At 49.0% G+C, this 8029-nt stretch overlaps 2 long non-coding RNA genes across 2 annotated transcripts in view; one reads left to right on the forward strand and one right to left on the reverse strand.

Moving 5' to 3' along the window:
- LOC109289546 overlaps positions 1-4075 on the reverse strand; it is a 14569-nt gene extending 10494 nt beyond the window's left edge. Inside the window, exon 1 of the long non-coding RNA XR_002095398.1 lies at positions 4000-4075. This is a non-coding gene — a long non-coding RNA (uncharacterized LOC109289546). The remainder of the gene's footprint in view (positions 1-3999) is intronic.
- The window catches only part of LOC109289547, a 205722-nt gene that overhangs the window by 82471 nt on the left and 115222 nt on the right, over positions 1-8029 (forward strand). The gene's annotated exons all lie outside the window — the stretch shown is intronic.

The raw sequence follows: 8029 nt of genomic DNA on the forward strand, positions 1-8029 counted from the left end.
CCTGTACCCCATGGACCATAGCTGAGCATGCAGGCCCTGGGACTGTTCCCCACACAGCTGCTATGGGTGTTCCACTCCCACTCTTAATGTCTTGTTGCCCCACTTCCAGAATGCCTCCAGCTCTGCCACTAACAGTGCAGTGGCTGCTGCTGCAGCAAGATCCATACTCAGCCTTCTCCCCATTTCTCCTGATGAGTCAGGCACCGACCAAGGATGCCATGGCCCTCGGGATGGTATGGTTTGTCCCTTCTCTATGCAGCCATGATAAGGACCTAGGCACTGGAGGAAATGCAGACCCCCTGGGGAGAAGGAAGAGGGAGTGAGGGGATCCACAGTCACTACAATCCATTCCCATGGTCATAGCCCTCTCTGAGGCTGTTATGGCTGACAAGCCCAGAAAGCGGTTGCGGGGGGTAGCGGGGAGGGTGTCCAAGGATGGAAGAGCATGGGGGGAGGAGGGGAGGTGAAATCCTGCACCCTAACTGCTCAAAGTGGAAGGCCCAAAGCTGTTAGATGCTTGGGAGGTTTCTGTCTTTAAGTACTGGGCAGACCAGTTACCCCCTTCCCCCCCCTCCTGTCCAGGACTGCAGCCAAGGTGCCAGGCCTCCTGCCCCCTGGCCTTCAGTGGTTAGCACCCCATATCCCATTCACTGCTCTATCTCTCAGGGCCATGTTCAGCTCCTGGGAGAATTGTAGCCTCCAAGCTGGCCAGAGAATTGGTGTTGAAACAGCTCCCTCTCGCCCTTGCACTTACGGCAAGATACTAAAAGTATTTGTTTGAGCTCTGCAGACACAGTGTAAAAAACAGGTACAAGTGCCAGTGTTGGGTCCCTGATCCCAGCTGGCAGCACCATGGACCCAGGTGGCAGAGAGGACACTTAAGTCGGGGACAGGAAATAACACATAGCTATCTATGAGAACCACTGGAGTTGCAGTAGAACAAGAATGAGAAAAATTCTCTCTTGCGAAACATCCCTTCTCCTTCCATCCCTCTCTCCATCCCTCCCAGTCCAAGACAGGCACAGATGTGATGCCAGGAGTCCTGCATGGGAACCATTATCTAGCTGAACCAGTCCCACAGCCTGGATAACTCTTGAGTTGTGCACCTAGAGAAGCTTGCAAGTGGCACTGCAGAAATTTCCCCCCTCTGCTCTGGTTCAATCCCCAGGGAAAGTCCATGGTGGTTGGGACAGTCCCAGATGCCTGCCCTTATACTTCACTTCTCTGCAAGAGAAGGCTGAGAAGTGATCTCATGGCTGCCTACAAATTGATCAGTGGGGGACAGCAAGGAATAGGAGATGCTCTGTGTACCAGGGCACCCCTTGGAGTAACTAGGAACAATGGTCATAAACTGATGGAGAGCAGATTTAGGCTAGACATCAGGAAGAATTTCTTTATGGTAAGGGTTGACAAAATCTGGAATGGGCTCCCAAGGGAGGTAGTGCTCTCCCCTACCTAGGGGGGTCTTCAAGAGAAGGCTAAACATGTACTTGGCTGGTGTCATCTGACCCCAGCGCTCTTTCCTGCCCAGGGCAGGGGTCAGACTTGATGATCTGCCAAGGTCCCTTCTGACCCAAACATCCATGAATCTATGAATTTATCAGCAAAAGTTGCAACCTCACACCAAAGCTGTGCGTCTCCGCTGTCTAACTGCAGATACACCACCTGTGCAAGGTAGGGCAGTGTGGGGAGGATGCGATGACAGCTCCTATGTGGAGACATCCCTATTCTTCACTCCCAAGTCTGGGAATGAATGTGCCAGGTCTATGCCCCCCACCCCACAATGCCAAGGTTTTGTGTTTGTTGAGTTTAGCCTCTGTGGGACTTGTCCTGGCCCCACCCCTTCTCCCCTCCCCTTCCTAATTGCCCCAAGTTATTTCACCACTTTCACAAACCTTCCCCATCTCCTCCAAAGGTTTGCTGGTTTGGAGCAATGGGAAATGGGATCAAGTTCTGCCATGGGTAATGTTCAGCAAGTTTTCTTTATTAAAATCTAGAAAATTGTGGCAACCGAAACGTTATAAACTGAGGCACATCTCTTCCTCATGCTGCATTTCCCTATATCCTGATTATGCCCCTGGGGGAGGGGGCAGGAGAAGGGAAATGGTGTCTGGGCAGCCTGGGTTGTAGGCAGCATTGCCCAGAACTCAGGGCCAGAGGAGCCTGGGGCAGAAGATTCATGGCCCAGTGCCAGGGCATGGGTACTTGAAACCCTACTCATCTGGGGAGGGCTCCTGGTCTTCAATGGTGAGGAGGTAGTTGGCTAAGGCTTCACAGATCTGGACTGTATGCTGCTGTGCAGGGCTGTGGCCCCTAGCATCAGCAGCGGGCTCAATCTCTCCCCCATCCCTGCACCACTTATGCATGACCTGGCATGCCCAGTCTGCACGCTGTGGTCTCGCAGATGTTATGGAGGACACATGTGGCGATGATGAGTTGTGTCAGGTTGTTTTCCACTTCAGGGTGCACACTGAGAGCCTGCCAGCATGCTTTGAGGTGGCCAAAGGCACACCACCATGCAGCACCTGCTCAGGCAGTAGTTGAAGTGCTCCTCCTGGAGGTCCAGCTGCCCCCCATAATCAGCCAGGACAGAAGTGGGTAATCCAGGTACCTGATAATGAGGGAAAGGACAAAGACATTTCTGATGATTAGATAGAGGACTGCAGCAGCATAGTGCCCACTCTCCAGCAGCCCCAGGGAGTGGGGAGTTGTGGGAGGTGCATACATCGTGGGCGCTGCCTTCCCAGCTAGTGGAAATGTGGGTGGAGTGTCCCTCATGGTTGATGACACCCTGCAGGATGATGGAGAAGTATTCCTTGTGGTTGATGAATGCCTGGGCCTCATCCTCATTGGCCACATGAAAGTTGGTGGCCCAGTTTAGGATGCTTGGCAGGCAGTGGGTGGCCCTGTGCTGGAAGTCTGATTACTAGCTCAGGCACACAAAGCCACATCCCATGATGAACAGGTGCCCAGCGTGTCCAGGTGGGCATGTGTATTGTCCTGCAGCTTCTGGTGAGAGTTGTGCAGGGCAGCAAGCAGGACATGCTGCATCTCCTGGGTCTCCCTGCTTGGGTGCAGGTGACAGGATGCCATGGCAGGGTGTGGGCAGGCCAGGACATGGAGGCACATCTGATTCAGGACTGAGAATGCTTACTTTGGGGCTTTTCTGGAAGCCCAGAGCTGGGTGTAGGGGAGGGTCCACAGTGATGTGGCAGAGAGTTGGGGGCATGCTTGCCCATGACAAGCAGCCAGTCAGATGTGGCCAGGCTGTTTGGCTGCTCTCATCAGTCTCCAGCTGCTTGGGAAGCCTGTGGGGCATGCTAGGAGGCATGCAGGTGCATCCCCAACCTGCAGGCCTTGGTCAGTGCAGACAGCTTGCGTGCTCCCCTCTCCCTCCCTAAAGGGCGAAAATGGATACTGTTTGCTACTAATCTAACTTAGTCTGCTTACAGTAATTTAGATTGATTCCTTCTTGGACTTCTTGAATGTCTGTACTTAGCCCTAGATGAGGCATTTTGGGGCCAGTACTGCTTTAGATTTAAAAGATATCCTATTCACTATGGTGTATCTAACATCATAGCCATTGGGGAGCAAGGCTGCAGTAGACTTTGCTTCAAGCAACTAGACAGCAAGCCAGGTATAGTTATGCAGACTATCAATGTGAATCTTTTTGGCTGATTTTACATATATGCATTTATTTTAATTGTCTAGGACTGACTTTTTATGCTGCTAATTATGGAGACTGAAATAAGGGTACTTTTGAAATAAGAGTCATTTCACCATCTGTGTACTTTAGATGTCTCAGTGCCAACTTTATTCCTTAGTGTACTATAGCAATGAGAAAAAACTCACCTTTTAGGTATTGTTAAGTGGGTGACTGAAAGTGATAAAAGCAAAGACACAAACATAAGCCTCTTGCTAATTTGAGTGGGGTAAATAATTTTACACACCAAGTGCAAGAAGAGAACTGAACATTTATAGTGAGTTTTAAGAGAAGACTGCAGGGTTAGGGACCGAAGTTAAACATAAACTAGCTTAAGTGATCAGAAACAGGTTCAAATCTGTAATACAACAGGGGCGCTTGTACATGTGATGGGGATTTAAATCCCTAAGGTTTTATTCCATGCCCCCTAAATTGAAAAGGTGGGTTTTTAATTGAAAACCCCAGTTTCAATTTTTCTGTCACATTATGGTGAGGGGCCTGATCCTTTTTTTTTTTTTGTCAGAGCTGGAGCCTGCCTGCAGCCGGAGGGTGAACTGCTTGTAGGCTAAGCGGCCCCTGAGCTGAGGGGCGCCCTGGTCCTTCCTTCTGTGGCAGCAGTGCGCCTCAGGGCCACTCAGGCAGTCTGATAGCAGGCCCAGCTTGGAGGCAGCACCCAGCCCAATCCAACTGTTTCCTGAGCTTGCCCCAGGAGCAGCACTGGGTAGGCTTCCAGCAGGCAGGGTTGAGGAACAGTTGGATTGAGCTGGGTGCTGCCTCCAAGCTGGGGCAACACCTGGCCCTCTAGTAGCTTGCCCATGGGGGCGCTGCTGCTCTGTAAGGAAGGACTAAGGCCCTGTCTAGCTCAGGGGCCACTCAGCCTGCTGGCAGCTCAGCCCACTGCCACAGGCAGGCTCAACTGAAAAAAAAAAAAAAAGAAAGGGATCAGGCCCTTTACTGCTTCTGCCTTCAACAGGGACCTGCTGAAGGCAACAGCAAGGGGCCTGATCTTTGTTTTTGGTGGAGCCTGCCTGTCTCTCCTAGGGCTGAGGGAATGAGCTGCTAGTGGGCTGAGTGGCCTCTGAGCTGTGGGGGGCACTGGTCCTTCCCTTTACAGTGGCAGTGCCTCCTGGGGCCACGCAGGTGGGTTGCTAGTGGGTTGGGCACTGCCCCAGCTCAGAGGCAGCATACGGTCTGACCCAACTCCTCTTTGACGCTGAACTGGGGCAGCATCTGGCTTGCTAGCAGCCCACCTGGACAGCCCCGGTGAGTACCACTGCTGTGGAAGGAAGGACCAGTGTCTCCTACAGCTCAGGGGCTGCTCAGCCTGCTGGCAGTTCACCTCCTGGCTGTGGAAAAGGGGAGCAGACTCCTCCTCTTCCTCCTCCAAAACCAAAAAGGATTGGGCCCCTTGCCACTTTGGCCTTCAGCAGGCACCTGCTGAAAGCAGTAGAAGTGAGGGGCCTGATCCTTATTTTCTGCACTATCTGCCCGCCTCTCCTGTGGCCAGAAGGCAAGCTGACAGCTGTATCGTTGCAATTTGCAACATTGCAAACTCAACAACGTCCAGATGTAGTTTAGTTTTCCGTGATGCAAAGTCATTTAAAACCTCCAGAAGTGCTGCACTTGTATACTGTGATGCTATTAAACCACACACTGATATTTCTGTCACGTGAACATGCTAATGTGTACAAGCCCCCCAAGACGTTCAGTGCACGTAAACTGCTTTCAAAGTGGCTGAAACTGGTATAGGATTAACCTGGCTGGAAGTAGTATAGGAGTTTTAGGAGAAGGTCATTTTCTTGCAAAGACTTTTTAGAAAATTTATTTTGTGAAACTGTCAGCCCTAATGTAATTAAGCCTGCATCTGTCTAACATAACAATAATAACCTAGGACTAGATACTACACCTCCCTTTGGCCATCCCACTACCCACATTTTATGTCTCCACTCTGTTTGTTGGCCAACTAAATTTAATGGAATTACATGTGTGTCACAGTAAAATTTATGGTTGTATGCTGACAACACAGAAGGACTGGAACTGAGATGCGCATGTCAGTTCTATGAGTGGAAAATTCCAGGGCTCACCCAGCACGTGCCCCCTGGGTGACCTCAGGAACTGTCAGTCAGCACTGACCTACTTTCTCCACAGGCGCATGCTCAGTTACTACACAGAGCTTGATCTGACACATGCTCAGTTGGCAAAAGCATGACATAATTTGACCAGAAATTTCTATATACAAAGCGATCCGACTGGCCACTAAATTCCTATAAAAGGCTAGTGAGCCCCCACCTGGGGTGGGCGTTTGGAGTTGGTGGGCGTTAGGAGTGCAGGCATTGGTGTAAGTGTTCTGAGAGACCGTGCTCGATCTGCAAACAGAGGCTGCTTTTAGCAGGGACTGTGAGGCAGAGAGAGAGATTGGGATTCAAACCCCTGGTTCTCTTCATAACCTCATACAGTGGTTTAGCTCTTCGATTTCGTTCCTTCTCGTATTGATTCCTTTGGTTACCAGACTGTTTTGGCTTTGACTTTGACTTCAATTTGGATCACCCTTACTGCTATGACTACGGCTTCGTCTTCTTACCTGGCATCTGACCTCGGCATTGGCTACCATCATCTCTTCTCTTTGTTGTCCATCACTGGACTGGTGTCACGCGTTACAGTTTTTCATTAGTTTGTTATTCCAACTATAAGCTGTTGACCAGCCCTGGGACTAGCTAGTGGGCAGCCGCACCTATCCCTCCGGGGGTAGAACACAAGGGCTCGCTAGTGAACCCCGTGGGCCAACAGACCTCCTTGTTGTCTGTTTAACTGTAACTGAACAAGAAAGCAGCTCTGCCTACGCCTCAAAGCGTAAGTTAAAATAAATCGACCTGTTTGAAACCATACACGTGCCCTGTACCACTCAGATTCCACCGCTGTAAATCCCACCTGTTCGTGTTCCAATCGCCAACCCCGGCCCACCGTGACCTTGGGGCCCTGTTCCCCGACAATGTGCAATAAATTCTACTCGCTGTGAGTAATAAGGGCAGAATCTAGCCCTTCTTTGTTTTTGAACCTACTATTGTTGCTTTCAGGATTGTGTACTGTCCTACTATATAGAGATGTTGACAGAGCGTACCCAACAGCTATTAATCCTCCAAGTACTGATGCTAATTTTAAAGCTACAATAAAGATCTGTGATTAGAGATGTACTAGGGCTGTATTACCTTTTCTGTGATGCCCTTTGCATCTTGGGATACCCCATTATATGGGATTCCATAGGATTCAAAGCTTCCTGTGTTAGGAAACCAAATCCAGGCAATCCACTGCACCAAGAAAAATAACAACAACTAATAACATGCAGATATCCTTTGACAGTTATTTCCAAGTGAGGAGGAAGTTATGGTTCATATTCTTGCTAAATAAAAAAACAAAACAAAACAACCCCCAATCTGGGGGCACACGCCCACTCCCATGCCTTCCTGGACTGGTGGCGAGAGCCCCCCGCCCTTTGGTCTTCAACCACATGCCATGTATGCCAGATAAGACCATTTTTTGTTCTCTTTGATGAAGGTTATTAAACATCTATTTGTATTATACAAGACTATATTTGAGAGAGAATTTGCAGAAGTTATAAGAAATTTGAAATGTTTACTGAGCTTGCAAGATCTATGAGGGAAACAGCTAACAGAGATTACAAATGCTGTTGAGCAGTATAGTAAGCTGTTCACAGCTTACTATATTTAACTGCTAGAACTTGCATGAAGTCCCATGTGTAGCTCATAGTCTTTCTTGAGTAACAGATAGAAATTGTAGTCTCCACTTAAAATCTCATACAAACTTCAATCTCCAGAAGATGTTTCAAGGGTGTTGGAAATATTTGTCAAGCATATTAATGCCAGATACAGTGGGTGAAATAGGAGCTTCTCTTGCATTTCGAGTACAATCCGTGTTCTTGTACTTGCAAAGAACCTCCACTGAAAACGAGAAATGGTCCTCACACCAAAACCCTTATAATCCAGCCAAAGCTGGTTTATTCTCACAGATCCTCCTAAATGACCTTTAGTTATTCTCTGTGTTATGCTTGTTTTGTGACCCTTATTACCCCATGTGTCTTATAAGACCAAGGTGCAGAAGATGCATAGGATGCTTTGGGGCCTTTTCTTGAAAGCATCCACAGATAAATTAGAGATTAGGACTTGGAGGGGAGAAAGGGCAGGAATTGTCCTGTAAGAATACAAAAGCAGAAGAAGTTTCATTCCAAGGAGTTAAACAAAAGAACTGACTACTTCTGGGAAATTATCTGCTGGTTGATCACTCTATAAAACAGTTGATGTGGAACCATAA

Source organism: Gavialis gangeticus, unplaced genomic scaffold (assembly GCF_001723915.1).
Source record: "Gavialis gangeticus isolate Ggan-Ray unplaced genomic scaffold, GavGan_comp1, whole genome shotgun sequence".
Taxonomy (NCBI): domain Eukaryota; kingdom Metazoa; phylum Chordata; order Crocodylia; family Gavialidae; genus Gavialis; species Gavialis gangeticus.